This window comes from Otolemur garnettii, unplaced genomic scaffold (assembly GCF_000181295.1).
Source record: "Otolemur garnettii isolate 467f Iridium unplaced genomic scaffold, OtoGar3 scaffold00006, whole genome shotgun sequence".
In the NCBI taxonomy this organism is placed as follows: Eukaryota; Metazoa; Chordata; class Mammalia; order Primates; family Galagidae; genus Otolemur; species Otolemur garnettii.
The window spans coordinates 46,051,948-46,068,848 of record NW_003852401.1 but is presented as its reverse complement, the minus strand read 5'-3'; the positions used below and the strand labels follow the sequence as shown (position 1 = coordinate 46,068,848).

Here is a 16,901-nt window from a genome sequence, read left to right as displayed (position 1 = left end):
GCCTCCCAAGTAGCTGGGACCACAGGCGCCCACCACAACACCCGGCCATTTTTTGGTGGCAGCCATCATTGTTGTTTGGCGGGCCCGGGCTGAGGATTTGAACCCGCCACCTTAGGTGTATGTGGCTGGCGCCTTGGCCGCTTGAGCCACAGGCGCCAAGCCAAGACATTTATGTTCTACACTTGACAGATTTGACTTGTACCCTTGCAATATGCTCCATAGGTGTGGTCCCGCCTTTTACCCTCCCTCTATCAAACCTCCCCCACCCTCCCTTCCCATTCTATTTCTCTTCTTCACCTGGGCCATAGTTGTGTTCTATCTTTCACAAAGTGTGAGTAAATATAAGTAGGTTCCATAGAAGTACTGAGTACATTGGATACTTTTTCCTCCATTCTTGAGATACTTCACTCAGGAGAATATGTTCCAGGTCCCGCCATGTAAACATAAAAGAGGTAAAGGCTCCATCTTTTTGTAAGGCTGCATAGTATTCCAAAAGACCAAAACTCACTGTGCAGAAAAGATATTTGCACCAGATTATTCACTGCAGCTCAATTCGTAGTAGCCAAGTCATGGAAGAAGCCCAAGCGCCCATCCATCCATGAATGGATTAATAAATTGTTGTATATGTATATCATGAGAGAGATTCTTTTAAATAAATATCAAAATTTTTTCCAGAAAGTCTATTAGATTCCTGCCAAAGAGGGTTTAGAAAACACCGATGTCACTTCACCTTTGCCCTCATTAATGGTGCTGCACATTTCTTGCTAGCATTGTCCATGCTTTTGCTTTTACTAAAGGAAGTTATTCTGCAGTACATCTTGTACTCAGTGATTTCAGATTCATAGTTGATATTTTCCATGCAGTGCCCATGCTGCAGGGGTGATCTGGGTTCAGAGCAACAATCAAACTCACAAAACACAATAGGCTTTACCCAGCTCGAAGTTAATTTGGTCCTAAAAACAGATACTGATGGAGAATAAAGCCATTGACAACAACAACATAGAAGAGGTTTTGAGATTTTCAGGCGCAGATCTGAATTTCCCTGTTCCTTCCCACTTTGCATGTGTGTGGTGACAGGAGAGGGGCCTGGGTGGATAGACCACCTCTGTGTAAGGAGCCCATCAACTTCAGGGAATGTTTGACTCATCAAGCAGCCTCTCGAGGGATACAGGAGACGCTCCTCTCCTCCAGTGCAGCTGCGCCTCATCATTATAGTCCTCATTTATCAATAAATAAGTTGAATAATTTCAATAGTCACGTACAAGTTCTTGGTCTCTAGTTCAAATCTTTGGCTGGAAATTTTTATAATGGAATCACTGTAGATATGCTCCTGAGAAGTCTTTGGGTTAGGCGTCAATGAAGTTGGAGAAAAGAAATCAGCTATTAATTCTTTCATTCATTCTCTATATAAAATTTATATAAAGAATTCTTTGCAATTCCAACTCAGAGCTTATTTTCTTGTGCGTATGGGTGTGTGAGTTGTAGGTACTTAGTTATTTCATGGACTTATTATGAAAAAGAGCGTGTGTGTTAAAGCTATAGTGTCTAGAACCAGTTTGTCTAGGAGAAAACTCAACTTTTGCCCCTTGGGAACCAATGCACAATGCCACTGTGTCACTTTCTTCCTGAGGAATTCTATGACCCACCTGATGGGCCACGAGACAATTCGTCAAATGTCCATTCATTTATACAAGGGCTGCTGATGCCATTAGTGCCTTTCACGGTACTGGATAACAACGAACTCTTAGCTGTTTCCCAATTGAATGTCTTGTGGGCGGACTTGGGTAGATTGGGGAATGGAGGCCTGTCACTGAAAGGTTTGAAATGAAATGAATTGTAAGATGAGGATGAAAATCCAAAGAATTAGTATGTCTGTCTCCAAAATGACAGCAGACATGTTCACCTGAGCCATGGTCCTTATCGTGGCTCTAAAGAGGGAACGTTCTCTTAGTATTGGACACCTAAACTCAAATATCTCCTCCTTTCAACAGTCTTCTCAGTCCTTGACAGGTTGTTAAAGAAGTCGAGGGGCTCTTGAAGATTCCCCCAAAAGACAGTGGTGGTGTTGGTGCTCAGTTTGGGAGACGAGGAAGCTAAGGCAGCTCAGGGGGTGGGTACACACAGTTCCTCATCCATCTCTTCTCAGGATGATGCACAGAGCTCACAAAGATACAATCTGAAAAACCTAAATTGGACAAGAACAACAAAAAAATCTCCTCATTTTCCCATGGTTATTTCCTGGGAATCAGAGTCAGTAATCAGTGGAAAGAGTGAATACAGGATGCCTGGAAATAGAAAACATCACCCACATTATGCAAGGCTGTGTTGTGCTCCTTTTCTTTTTTATCCTCTTGGCAATAATTTCAGTCTCTGAATTGAAGTTGCTGTGGCTTCAGTGGAAGGCCCCAGTCAATTCACTACAGGACATGGCTCACTGGTGAGGACCCCAGAACAAACTGCTTTGGCCTTTCCAGCCCCAAATCCTAGAATTGTTCCCAAAATGTAAGAATTGTACCAATTTGGCATAGATGAGCACCAAGTTCTAGCAAGAATATGTGCTTAAAATGGGTGTGTGAGTGTTGGGATCGGAAGGCTAAGTTGGTTTCACCAACATTAAGTTATAATATTTCTTTTATTTCAATGCTCAAGGTTGGTGGGGGATGTGTTCCACATTTCCATATAAAGTATGTCTCGGATACCAGCTGGATGTCTGTGAGGTGGGTGATGACAGTTCCTTATTCACAATCATTCACCTCAAGTTGCACTTGGGCATCTGTTACACATTTAGTCTATCCTTTTTATTATTGTTATTATTGCTTCATGTCAGGAAGAGTGTGTAGACAGAATATTGACTTCCCCACCTCAATAACTAAAATGTGCAGCTTTGCGCTAACAGAGAAAGTGGTTTAGCACAAAACTCCAAGCGATGGAGGACAGTTGAGGAGTTCATTGAGCCAGAACATGAGGCAAGGCCATCCTTAAGCTGCTTTAGGGGGGTGGGTAATTTTGTCCAGGTTGGTAAGTTCTCCTTGGGAAAACCAGTCTAGCCAAGAAATGACTTACCTAGAATTAAGCTACAGGAAGGTTGCTCTGGGAAAGGAAAGTAATTTCTGTAAGGGAGAAGAAATGTCTAATGTGATTAAAAGGTAGGAATCCACCAAAGAGAAAACTCAAAGATGCAGTGGACTGTCCACAAGAGATTTAGGATGAGATCAAACTAATAAAACCACAGAATCATAGAACATAAGGTGGAAGGAGCTCTAGAGGGGATAGAATTCAACTCCATTTTTCAGGTAAGTAAATGAGACCCACAGAAAGGCAGTGGTTGGCCTAAGGTCAAATTGCAAAATATCAGCTGAGCTACAAGAATCCACAAGAATCCACTTAACCTCCAAAACATTTTTACATGACAACTGTTTCACACAGAGAGGTCAAGTTCATTTGAGATCGAAACACATTTATTTTGACTTTTGTATCAATCAGGGTCCAATTCAAAAAACCGAAAGCATGCTAGGTATTTCAAAGATAGTGGATTTAATACAAAGAATGGCTTACACAATTGGAAGACTGAAAAGCAAAATGAGATTTCTGGGTTAGCCAGATAGAAACTTCAGGAGTGTTTTCTACCCTTCCCAGGATTGAGTGGACAAAAGAGAGGTGATGAGATTTTGCAGAAGGGACCCCTCTGTCTCCTCGTCCCAGGATGAGAGAACAGAGAGAAGTCTGGGCCTCTGTCTCTCTACCAAATAGTGTGAAGGCTGAATGAGATCAAGGAAGTGCTAGCAGGGGAGTCTGCACAGTGACCCTGGGGACACAAAGGAAGGGCTCCTCAGACTACTGTCTTAAGACCTGCATCACAGCAGTAACTCACAGATGCTCCAGGCCCAGCATGAGATTGCAGACCCTGGGCATGATCTTAGCCATAACACTTGAAAAGGAAAGAAATGGCCAACTCCTCCTCACAGTGTGGCTGCCTTTTCTCACATAAGCAAACGCACTGTTACTCAGGTTGGGTTTTCCATGCAGGGCAGGCTGGAGGAAATGAGAACAAGTGGTTGGCTGGGAGCTGCCAGCTGTCTGCAGAGATAGGTCTGAATGCTTGGAAATCTCATGTGCAGTGTCCAAGATGAGCTCGGCTGGCAAGTGGAATGGTGTTCAATCTCCAAGATGGGCATCCCGGGAGGCCAGCAGTCAGAGGCAATGGTGCTAAGTCTAGGACTTCTGGCACAATTCTGGCTGGAAGAATAGGCCCTATAGCATTGTTAGCACTATAATTAATTAATTGTAAGTATTTTCTTTTCTTCTTTTTTTTTAGAGACAAAGTCTTACTTTGTCACCCTTGGTAGAGTGCTGTGACATCGCAGCTCACAGCAACCTCTAGCTCTTGGGCTTAGGCGATTCTCTTGCCTCAGCCTCCCAAGTAGCTGGGACTACAGGTGCCCACCATGACACCTGGCTATTTTTTTGTTGCAGTTTGGCCAGAGCCAGGGCTGGTGCCCTACTCACTGAGCCACATGTGCCACCTGTAAGTTTTTTCTTATACATTATCTTCAATACACTCTAAAATTCCAGGGTCTAGGCAGCTTAACATGGCATTTAACATATAGTTAAGAACCCAGATTCAGGCAGTTCTCCCATAGCATGGGAGATCTGATTTGGATCTAATGCAATCCATTAATTAGGCAGCTAAATACAGTTACTGATTCTGGATGCAGCTAAAGGCACCCAGCAGTGGAGGGGGTGGAAGAGGCCCTAAGTGTTAAGTCATGCCCCACGTGCCAAGCTGAGTGTCCTGGCCCAGGGCAGCACTGCCCAGAGGAAGGGACACTTTTTTCTTAGCACAAAGGTGTTGTCAGTTTGCCATCCTATGGCTGTACTTGCACAGAGGTGGTGCTTTCTTGTTCACTTGTGGACATCGTATAACGTCTATATTATAAAGCTATTTTGATTGCAAACCAGTACCACTGGCTTAGCTGCAGTTCAGGTATTATAAGGCCTAGAGTTCTTTGGTTTGAGTTGCTACTGGTCAACTGTTAGCATGGGCTTCTACTTAGCTCTGGCTGCAAGCAGAATTGTCCAAAAAAAGAGAAGGATCTGCAAACAGAGGAGAAACAGAGGAGGTCAACAAAGTCAAACTCCAAAAGGGTGTCAAAGATAGAGGCTTCTGAGAGTGTGAAGTAAAGAACACGTGAAGAAGCATTAGGTTTGTTCAGTTTTGATCAAACATTGTTTTGTTTTTGTTTTGAGACAGAGCCTTAAGCTATTACTCTGGTTAGAGTGCTGTGGCAGCACAGCTCACAGCAACCTCCAACTCCTGGGCTTAAATGATTCTCTTGCCTCAGCCTCCCAAGTAGCTGAAACTACAGGCGCCTGCCACAACACCTGGCTATTTTTTTGGTCATAGTTGTCATTGTTTGGCAGACCTGGGCCAGATTTGAACCCTCCAGCTCTGATGTATATGGCTGGTGCCTTAGCCACTTGAGCTACAGGCACCACCAAACATTGTATTTTTTTTATAAGCCATTTCTTTACTCAGCAAACGTTTATAGATAGCTTCCTAAGGACCAGATGCTGCTCTAGCACTGGAGATGCAGTGTGAACAAGACTGTGTTCATGGAGCTTACGTTCTTGCTCATGGGGTAAGGGGAGATGGGAATTAAGGTAATTTCACATAGCAATAAGTGCTAAGGCAAAATATAAAAAAGTGCTGAGGGTAAAGGAGGCTGGTCAGGGAAAGATCTCCCTGAACAAGAAGCACTTACAATAAGATGAAAAGGAGTCAGTGTTTGGAAAGGCAGAGGGGAAAATAAGTGCAGAGACCCTGGGGCAGGAATGGGTTTAGCAGATTCAAAGAACAGAGAAAGATCCAGAGTGGCTAGAGTGTGGTCAGAACACGGGAGAGGAGTAGATGAGTTTATTGCCTAGAGAATATTTATTCTCCCTACCCCTTTCTATGGGAGTCGTGTATTTTCTTGCCACTTGATTAGATCTTTGTCATGTGACTTGCTTTGAACAATTGTCTTTAACCAACATGCTGTGACCAAAGGTTTAAAATTCACTTATGAAGCTGGGCTTGTCCTCTTACACTCTTGCATTTCATCATAAAAATGGCATGTGTTGGACAGCCAGTAGTGTAAGGAGGATGAGAGACATGTGGAGAAGACCAGGGCACTGTCTACAACTTGTAGCCAAGCCCAGCCTAGATCAGCAAGCCCTGGCCAGCTGACAGGTGTGGAATGAATGCTTATGGTTACGTGCCACTGAAAATGCAATAGCCGATTAACATGTTGGTACAAGTGAAAACCAAGAGGTACTCAAAGGGCTTGAAACCCATAGTCAGGAGTTCATATTTTTGAGAATATAAGTTTTCTTAACAACATAATTTTGGGACTCTAATGCAAAACTGATTGTTTGGAGCAGAGCAATATGGGCATTGGCTTCCAACTGTGGACTAGAACCCTGCCATGAGGTACTAGGTGCCATAGGAAGTAAGTGGGGTATAAAGGTTTGCAGGGACAATTATAGTGGCACAAATAGCAGCGACTATGAACACATTGCAAATTATATCCAAGGATGCAGAAATACTAGTCTAATTCCAGGAAGATGTTAAAATACATGGACAACTAATCGAGCAGGACTGGTGAAGTTGATTCAGAAGGGCAGTGTGCACCAGGTAGGGTGCCACCCAGAGTATTGTGCATCATGCCCAGGAGAGCACCAAGAAGGGCCAATACCTGGGAGATGGGGCTAGAAAGGATGAGCAGGAAACTGGTCCCAGGCAGGTAGCAGTGTTCTTCAGGACAAGGAACTTCAGGTTTCCAACTAACCCAGAAAGAAGGTGCCAGGCTGGCAGATGGAACGACTCAGAGGTTCAGTGTCTGGCACAGGTGATCCTAAGGGTTCTACAGACACCCTCAGTACTCAGCCATCTGGCCAGAAGCCATCAGCCTTCCTCATCACCCAGCCCTCCACAGAGGGGTCCCTAACTGCCAGCACAGATTTTGTCTTTCCTCCCTCAACCCTTCTTTTGAAAAGGAAGGATTCTTCTTGCTGGAGAGAGTCTGTAAATCTACCTAATAAAGAAATAGAGATGAATTTTGTTAAGTTAGATTCCAATGTGAGTGATATCATGTGGTATTTGTCCTGCTCCTGTGCCTGGCTTATTCCACTTAGCACAGTGTCCTCCGGGCTCATCTATGTTGTCACAAATGACAGCATTTCTGTTTTGATGGCTGCATAGTATGCCACTGTGTATATATACTACATTTCCTTTATCCATTCATCCACTGATGGGTGCTTAGGTTGATTCCATATCTTGGCTAACATTAATAGTGCTGTGATAAACATAAAAATGCAGATTTCAGGCTGGGCATGGTGGCTTATGCCTGTAATCCTAGCACTCTGGGTGGCTAAGGGAGGTGGATTGCTTGAGCTCATGAGTTCCAGACCAGCCCAAGCAAGAGTGAGACCTCATCTCTAAAGAATAGTTGGATGATATGGCAGGCAACTGTAGTCCCAGCTACTCAGGAGGCTGAGGCAAGAGGATCACTTGAGCCCAAGAGTTTGAGGTTGCCATGAGCTATGATGTCATGGGACTCTACTAAGGGCGACAAAGTGAGACGCTGTCTCAAAAAAAAATGCAGATTTCACCTTGATATACTGATTTTATTGCCTTTGGATATATACCACAGTGATTTTCAACCAGCACGCTGTGGCACACTGATGGGCTGTGAGAAGATCTTAGGTGTGCTATGAAAATTTTTAAAGACCATTAATTAAATTATTTTCTAAAGAAGTTGAAAGCACAGTAAGCTATGATGGAGTTATCACAGATACAAAGTAATCACACACACATAACATTTATTGCAAAATGTTAAATCTCATCTCAGGAAGAGAGATGAGTCATTCTCTCTGAGTGGAGAGCAATTCCAAAGTCTGAGCACTCCCTGTCTTTTATAATCTCACTACTTTGTCCCACCTCTCTCCTGGGAGGATTAGTTGTTGTTTCCCACCTTTCTGGTGATTGAGGGGTTGGGGTTCTATAATAGACCATATAACAGGTTACATACCAGGTTAGCTCATATAACAGTTTCCTTACTACACATTTGTGCTCCCAGAATCCTTCATCAAAATTCCATCCATGATATGTTAATTAGATGGTAATAAGCTCCAGGTCAATTAAAGATCACTAGGGGATCCTTATTGTGTATTCCCACCAGGGAATAGTTCTTAACCACAATTTGGTTCCTAGCTACAACTTAATTCCTATTATCTGCCCTTGGCTACTTTCTTGCCCCCTGTTTATCCTCCACCAAACCTAATGACTTAGGGCAAATGATCTGGCTTGGGCTAACGCTATGTCTTGGCTTAATAGCAACATAAGCGATATGGAGCCTCGGGTTCCTCACCTATAAAATGGGATTATAATAACTCTCAAGACAGAATGAGATCAAATACACAAAGCCATATATCCAATAAATATTTACTACTTTCTCTCCTTCTTTATGTCAGCTGAGGAGCCTAAACATGCAGAGAGAGAAATCATGGCCCCAAATAGCAGAAAGGAGCCCATGGGTAACAACAGCGGAATCTAGTGGGAGGGACAGGGCAGGATTCAAGAGGCAGAGGGGATAGTCTCAGAGCTTAGAGGATTATACCACCCAGAGTTGGGACATACATAGTGGTCACTATCTGTGCTCACTGGACCCATCTGCTAAGGGGCTGGTGTGTTTGGGAATCATGAAGTAACTTAGGGATGTGTGTGGCCATCTTAGTTCATTTGTGCTGTTATAGCAACATACTGCAGACTGGGTAATTTATAAATAATAGAAATTTATACTTTGTTGCTCACAGTTCTAGAGGTCCTGATGGAGGCACTGGCCTTCAGTGTCTGGGGATGGCCTCCCAAGGTAGAAGGGGTGAATGTTGTGTCCTTACATGGCCCAAAGCAGAAGGGCAAGCGGAGAAGAAAGGGGTGCCCTCACTTGCTCAAGCCCTTTGTATTAAAGTCCTCTAATCCCATCCATGAGGGCGCTCATGACTTAATCACCTCCTAAAGGCCCTTCTTATGCTCACATTGGTTCATGTGTAATATTTCATTTTAGACAAACTGTAAACTTGCCCCCCGCTTTCGAGATGACATAACTGATACTCCAAGATCATCATTAATTGGCTGAAGTTCACTCAGGTGATTGCAGCCAGAAATTCCATCTGGATCAGTTTGATTCCAAAGCTCAAACTCAAGCTCATAACCATGGATCTACTATAATTCCTGTACTTCATGTATTGGAGGGGCTGGAACTTGTTTAGACTGGAAAGGGCCATGGGTGGGTGTGAAAGTTCCTTATTCTCATGTTTTCTCAGTACCTGGCCTGGGTTAAAGCTAGGTGCTGGCTTACCCAGCAACTTTACTTAAGTGACATTTAGTCCTAGGACTCTCAATGCTTGAAAGGAGGATAGTAGTAGCCAACCAGGTCAAGTCACAGAGGGTGGCGGCTTGAAAGACAGGAGGGCTGCTGAATTTCTGAGCTCCCAGTGGGCCATACCTGGTTGGGAAAGTCAGATGTGATGCAAGTATGAAATCACCCAGCCTCCTCCCACCAGTCGGGCCAGGAGATCAGGGAGACAAAGCAAATTCTGACATTCTTCTGGGAATTTTTGTCACATGTGGGCCGTAGCATGAAGGAATAAGGGTGCTTCTTGAGAAAGAGTTGGCAGAGCCCAGTGTCCTGCATGCAGTGACCCATGAGAGGTGGGACGTGGTGACTACACAAGAGCTACCCCATCTACTCCAGAACTTTACTTTCTCAGATGTTTTCTTTTTCTTTTTTTTGTAAAAAGAAATCTCCATTGCCAGAATCTGGAGAAGTTGTAGTTCTCTTGTATCACTGGTAAAGAAGCTACTCTGAAAACAAGTTGTAGTTCTCTTGTATCACTGGTAAAGAAGCTACTCTGAAAACGTTTTGGCAGCTCCTTAAAAGTGAAACACAGTTACCCCATGACTGGGAATTTCACTTCCCCCTACACACTACAGAGTTTAACAGGTATGTCAACGAAAACCATGTGCACGAATGTTCGTAACAGCATTATTCATGACAGCCAAAAAAGGAACTCAAAGGTCCAAGAGATGAATAAATAAAACGTCTACCCATTCAGAGGAATACCATTTGGCTATAAAAAGGAATGGAGTACTGAGAAAGACTGCAACATGGATTAAATTGGAAAACATCCTGCTTAGTGATAGAGCCAGATATAAAAGAATCGTATATTATATGATTACATTTCAATGAAATGTCCAGAAGCAGTCAATATACACAGACAGAAAGTAGAAGGCTGTTGTCAGGGGAGGGGGTGAGAGTATAGAGGGGCTGCTAATAGGTATGAGCTTTCCTTTTGGGTGATAAAGACATTCTGGAGTTGTGAGGTGGTGATAATTATACAATGTTGAGAATATACTACAAAAACCGCTGAACACTATGCCTATCTGAATAATATCTCAATAAACAAAAGAAATCTCTGAAGTGAGAAGACACTCTAGGACAGTGGTCTCCAACCTTTTTGGCACGAGGAACCAGTTTCATGAAAGACAATTTTCCCTTCTGGGTGCAGTGGCTCATGCCTGTAATCCTAGCACTTTGGGAGACCGAGGTGAGTGGACTGCCCTGAGATCACCAGTTCAAGACTAGCCTAAGCAAGAACGAGACCCTGACTCTAAACATAGCTGGGCGTTGTGGCGGGTGCCTATAGTTCGAGTTACTTGGGAGGCCGAGGCAGGAGGATTACTTGAGCCCAGGGTTCTGAGGTTGCTGTGAGCTATGATGCCATAGCACTTTACCGAGGGCAACAAAGTGAGATTCTATCTTAAAACAAACAAACAAACAAACAAACAACAACAAAAACAAACCCAAACAATTTTCCCAATGGGAAATTCCCAGGGGGAGGGAGATATCTGACAGGAGGCAGAGCTCAGGCAATGATGCAAATGACAGGGAGCGGCTGTCAATACAGATGAAGCTTTGCTCTTTTGCCTGCTGCTTATCTCCTACGGTGTGGCCCAGTGCCAACAGGCTAGGGACCAGTACCAGTTCACAGCCCAGAAGTTGTGTACTGCAGCTCTAGGAATTTATAGCTAAGCAACAGCATTAAGATTTATGTTTAGAGATTCTCATGTTTACTTTGAACCTTGGGTAGACATGTTTCATTTTGAGCACTTTATGATATTTATAAATGGGTACTTTTTTAAAAAGGTAAAATCATGAATCTTATACAAATATAAAATGAATACATATCATAGGCTTTATTTAATTCATTAATTAACAAAGGAACTAGAAAGATGTTACAAGTTTAAAGGAGAATTGAAAAAATTGGAACTATATGGGCAATAAGTATGATGAAATGAATTTTCAAATAAATATAAAAATGGTCTGCCCTCAGGATAATAATCTATTGCATTTCACAGGACCTAATTCCTTTGCATTTCTATGGATAAGCATCATTTACATTGTTATCTGTTTTTTCCAATTTACGACATTGCAAAGTAGCTCAAAGTCAATAAAAAGCAGAGGAAACCACAGAAAGGTGTGCTAAAGAGAACATTTAGCAACCAAACTATTTGCCCATTTCAAAATTCAAAATTTCTCCTGGCTTATCTGGGACATTGTAGGTACTCTGATGGTTGACTAATAGAAGATGAATGCTACTGTTTTCATCATGATTATCCCAACTTGTAGATTCCGTAATAAATGGCAGTTATGTCAATTATTACCCAGTTGATATTTATTTAGTGGCAACTATGTGCCAGGCCAGGAGCTTCCAAGTTAGTTAGTTGTGGGCTGGTGGGAGGCTCAGAAAGTGATTAGCCACTTAATGAGAAACACTGACAGAGCAAGTGAGAGCCCACAGGAAGGAGAAATCTTTGGGCTGAAAAAATTCTTAGAAAAGGAGGAGCACTTTGTCAATGGAAAATAACCCAAACTCTGTAAAATAATTTAAAGAGGTTTATTCTGAGCCAAGTTTGAGGACCATGGCCCAGAGCCATGCCCCAGTACTTTTAAGCAAATAGACTCACTATAATTGGGTTACAGTTTGCTTTGATACATTTTATGGACACAGGAATTACACATGTAGTCATAAATCAATACTTAAACAGGATACATTGGTTTGCTCCAAAAGGTGGAACATCTCAAAATGGGATTGAGGGGCTTACAGGTTATAGCTGGGCTTAAAGATTCTTTGATTTATAATTGTTTAAAGAAATGAAGTGTTGTTTAAAGGCTTGGAATGTTTTAAGCTAAGCTAAGAAAGCCTGTTAATTAGAGACAAATCACCAGATATACACCAGACTCAAGTGATCAGTTAAATAAATTGAGGACCTGTAGTTGTGCTTTAAGCTTTATTTTGCATAGCCTTCAGCCTCTGAGTGAGTTATAAAGGATACCTCCAAGAAGGGAGGGGGTCCTGATGAGGCATGTCTGACCTCCCTTCTCATGGCTAACAACTCAGGCTTAGTGTATTTCTGGGGTCCCCTTGGCTAAGAGGGGTCCATTCAGTCAGCTGGTGGCGGGGGGAGCTCAAGATTTTATTTTAGTTTACAATTCCTCCCTTTTGGCCAGAATCTGCCAGTAACCAAACTCTTACTTTGTCCCATCGTTGCCAGGGTGGTGTGACTACCTGCCCTGGGTCCCTCTAGGCCCTCGGTGGGACCCTTGTAGCCAAGGGGACTTAGAAACAAAAAAGGGCTTACAGCCAATTAAGTGTTCCAGGCCATATGAGACTGGAGGTGGACAGGCACTCATGAACTCTTTAAAACCTTTTAGGTAACCTAAGAATAAATACCAAAATGTTTAAGGCAAGGCTAGAAAATTAATTTATCTGTTAAGTGTTGAGCTACTGTATTCTTGGGTTTAGTTGTAGACTTACAGCAATTTGTTACATAAACATTATTAACCATTTATGCTAAAGAATTTAGAGACTTTTGTTAGGTCACAATAGTTTAGTCTCTTTAGCAATTTTTTTAAGGTGGTGGCCAATACATTTTTTGTTATACCTCTATTTGCATAAACCCCATAGCTGAGAACAATTATATACAGGACGATTTAAGACTATGAGTAGCAGGAAATTCTGCATGTTTGGGATGAATGTTTGGACCATGTGGCCCAGTAAGGCAAAGTCTCTCATTTAGTATTTGTTTAGGCTTCTGCGTGTCCATCCTTGATCTGAACTAATTCCATCCCTCAAAGTTGGCCCTTACAATCTTGCACGCCCTTCTTCCGCAATGGTCCCTGGGCCTAGAGGGAGGATGTTTGTAGTTTTGGTAGCAGGGTTTTGGCAATGACTAACAGGTTGGGCCCAGTGGGTACAATAGTTTTTTGTCCTGGAAATAACAGGTAAACTTTGCTATATACTCAAAACTTGTCATGATCTGGAAAATGAAGTAAGAGAATCAGTGATATTTTAAATAAAAAGTCATAAATCTATTTCAGTTCTTTCCATGACTTCTTCTTACAGAAGCAGATCTTGACCGCAGTTGATTATGAACTGTCGTCTGAGAAGAATCAAAGTAAAATAACACTCTGTGGATGATAAAAGTCTTAGAATAGTCATGGTTAAAGACATAAAGGAGATGTGGTTATTTCTGCAGCACACAACAATTTAGCATATATAATTATTATTGATAATATATACCAAGTCACATTAGAATTTTAGGAATGTCATACAGTTTTGTAATAGATATTCATAATCTATTTATATAGATACAACCCAACAAAAGTGAAATACCACTTCATTTTTTTTTTCAATTTTTGACTAGGGCTGGGTTTGAACCTGCCACCTCCGGTATATGGGGCCTTAGTCCTTTGAACCACAGGCACCACCCATCACTTCATATTTTGACAATGGTTTCCATAGGGTTTTAACATACCAAGTAGCTTCTTAAGTTTCTCTTGGACTTTTAGTAGCTCTGTTATTAAAAAGTAATTTTGAGGTTAAAAGGACTGAATTTAGAATTATTTTTTGAAAGTTTGTTAAATATTGCAGATTTAACATATATGTTCAAGTAGAATCACATCACTATAAAATAATAGTTGTTCATTTAACCAAGAGTGGTAGTCATCAAAAGACTTTAAGGCCATACAGAAGGTTACATAGATAGAAAAAATAGTTTTTCTCTTAGTCAAAAAGTTAATAAAGATGACACAGGAATTATCCTGATAAAGAAAAAAGCTTCCAACTTAAGCTCTTATAACTACAATTTGTAGGACAGCTTTGAATCTCTCACAGTACCATTAATGACAGCTGATGGAAAGAGAGAGTTAGGCTTGGCACGTGTAGCTCAGTGGCTAGGGTGCTAGCCACATACACCGGGCCTGCCAAACAACAATGACAACTACAACAACAACAAATAGCCAGGCGTTGTGGCGGGTGCCTATAGTCCCAGCTACTTGGGAGGCTGAGGCAAGAGAATCTCTTAAGCCTCAAGAGTTTGAGGTTGCTGTGAGCTGTGAAGTCACAGCACTCTGCTGAGGGAGACATAGTGAGACTCTGTCTCAAAAAAAAAAAGTTAGAAACGTATTTTATGTGTACCTTTCGACAGGCAGATTAAGTAGAAGATGCTGTGTCTGCAGCTAGGATTAAAAGACAAACACCTATATATCTGTCTAACAAGGGTACAAGTGAACTTTTCTAGAACTAGAATATAAATGTTTTGACACAATGACTAAGCAAATAACATGAAATCTATGTTAATCAGCTTGATGAAAGTATTTCAAATTGTATATGAAAACACTACACTGTACCCCATGTTTGCATTAATGTATACAGCTATCATTTAGTAAAAAAAATTTAAAAAAAAGACAAACACCAAAATATTTTCAAAAACCTTTCGCCATAAGTTTTTAGTTTTGTGCTCTATTTACTTGATGTTTTATTTATTCTAATTTACTGACACTTATATTTGCATTTTAGGCATGTATGTAGTTAAGAACCTTACGCACATAGGTATTTTTGGTGATAACTCAGGAGATTTAGCTGTTATCATTTTAAATTTACCTTACTTATCAAAAGTCATATAAACATAGATAATTTTATCTTAGGCTGAGTTTATAATCTCATAACATTTGTTTAAAACCCTGACTCCCTAAGAACAAAAATATGTCCAGTGAAATCCAGGCAAAAATGTGCATTGACAATTGGAAAACTTTTTAAAGTTCTTATTAGACCAATAATACATATTTTTTAAAAACCCAGCCAATTTGCCAAAGATTACTAAATGTACATGAGCTAGAAAACAATTTGGGTTTCATTAGTTTATGAGCACTCCCTTATTTATAAGCCAGTCCACAGCCAGTTGGGCACAAACATACATTCATGGACCTGCTAGACATACACAAAACACATCTAAACATACATATCCACACACACACACACGAAGTTCCGATGGATTTTATCTCTGAACTCCAGCCATGAGATAATAACACAACTCACCAGCTTGCAAAAGACAACTGGTCCAAATTTCTTCTGACAAAACTGGAATTTGTTCACATGACTAAACTTCAGTTGCCCTGCTAGATAACCTGATTACACCCATGGATCAGTTTGGGGTAAAGCAGTTTCATGGCAGTTTGATTTTAAAAACCTCTTCTTTTCCCCTCAGTTTAAAATGAGTTTTCAATGTTTGCATTTTAGCTAGAACTGGCTGTATGATCTCCAAGTAGCCTTCAATTGGCGATACCATAAGCATTGAGTTTATCTCAACATCAGTAGAAGTTAGCAGGTTCAGAGTAGGCAGAAAAGAAAAAAGAGAGAGAGAATTTAAGAGACTCAACATGTTATCTTTATAGTGGCAGGTCAACCCATTTGAACTCTAAATTTTCCTTGATATAATCAGCCTGTCTGATAAAAACTTGTGCACAAAAATTGGCCATAACCAGCTGAAGCCCTAGAAACTCTGACATGAACCATGTGAACAATGTTCCATTTACACAAATACTTGCAAGTAGAGTTGCCAGCCAACTGGGGTGCCCAAAGGATATCATTCCCCTGGTCTGTCTTCATTTTTAGAGAATTTGTTTCTGATTTTTCTTTAAAGGTGCTCCTGACCTGTAGTCTAGCCCTTAATGCAGTGCATCAGAGTGTGCCATGTTTCACCACTGATTCATTCCCACCCTCTTATTTGTTTCAGTTTCTCTCTTTGGGGACTCCATTACCTCCAAGAGGGCTCAAAACTCTGAGTGATCAGCTCTTATATGCATTTCCTGGACCAGCCTTCTTTTAATTAATTTAGTGGGGGGGGGGGGTCCTTATGGGGCCAATCTCGCCTTGTGGAATTGCTCCAGGCAACTCTCACTCAGGGCCCTGGTCACCCAAGGGAGTAGTACAATGTCCTTTCTCTTTGGAGCTAAGGAACTCACTCATTTATTTATAGGCAAAGCAATTCAGTTTCCTTTTTTCCAAATGCACAGAGAAGCCAACTGAGATTAATTTTGGGAGAATAGGCAATGGAGGAGACCCTTTAGAATGTGCCACCAAATCAAAAGTAAAATCTCAAACAATAAATTCCTAGGAAAAGAACCAATGGCTCAGAATAAACCAGGACCATCAATCAAGAATGGGGTTTAGGAGGACTTATCACTCCCACTCAAAGAGAAGCTTAGAGTCCAGGGGCCCAAAGAAAGGCCACTCTAGTACCTGGCACTGAGTTTAGTCTACTTCTTTGGGGTATCCTGAGTCTTCTCTGAGACCCACATCTTAGTACCAACTTGTCAACAGAAAATAACCCAAACACTGCAAAATACTGTAATTTAAAGAGGTTTATTCTGAGCCAAGTTTGAGGACCATGGCTTGGAGCCATGCCCAAAAAGCCTTGAGCAAGTGGACTTGCTGTGGTTCAGTTACACTTTGGTTCA

The 16,901-nt window shown here is 41.6% G+C and overlaps 1 protein-coding gene across 1 annotated transcript in view; it reads right to left on the bottom strand.

Moving 5' to 3' along the window:
• FBP2 (fructose-bisphosphatase 2) overlaps positions 1–16,901 on the bottom strand; it is a 196,390-nt gene that overhangs the window by 89,624 nt on the left and 89,865 nt on the right. The window lies entirely within an intron of this gene.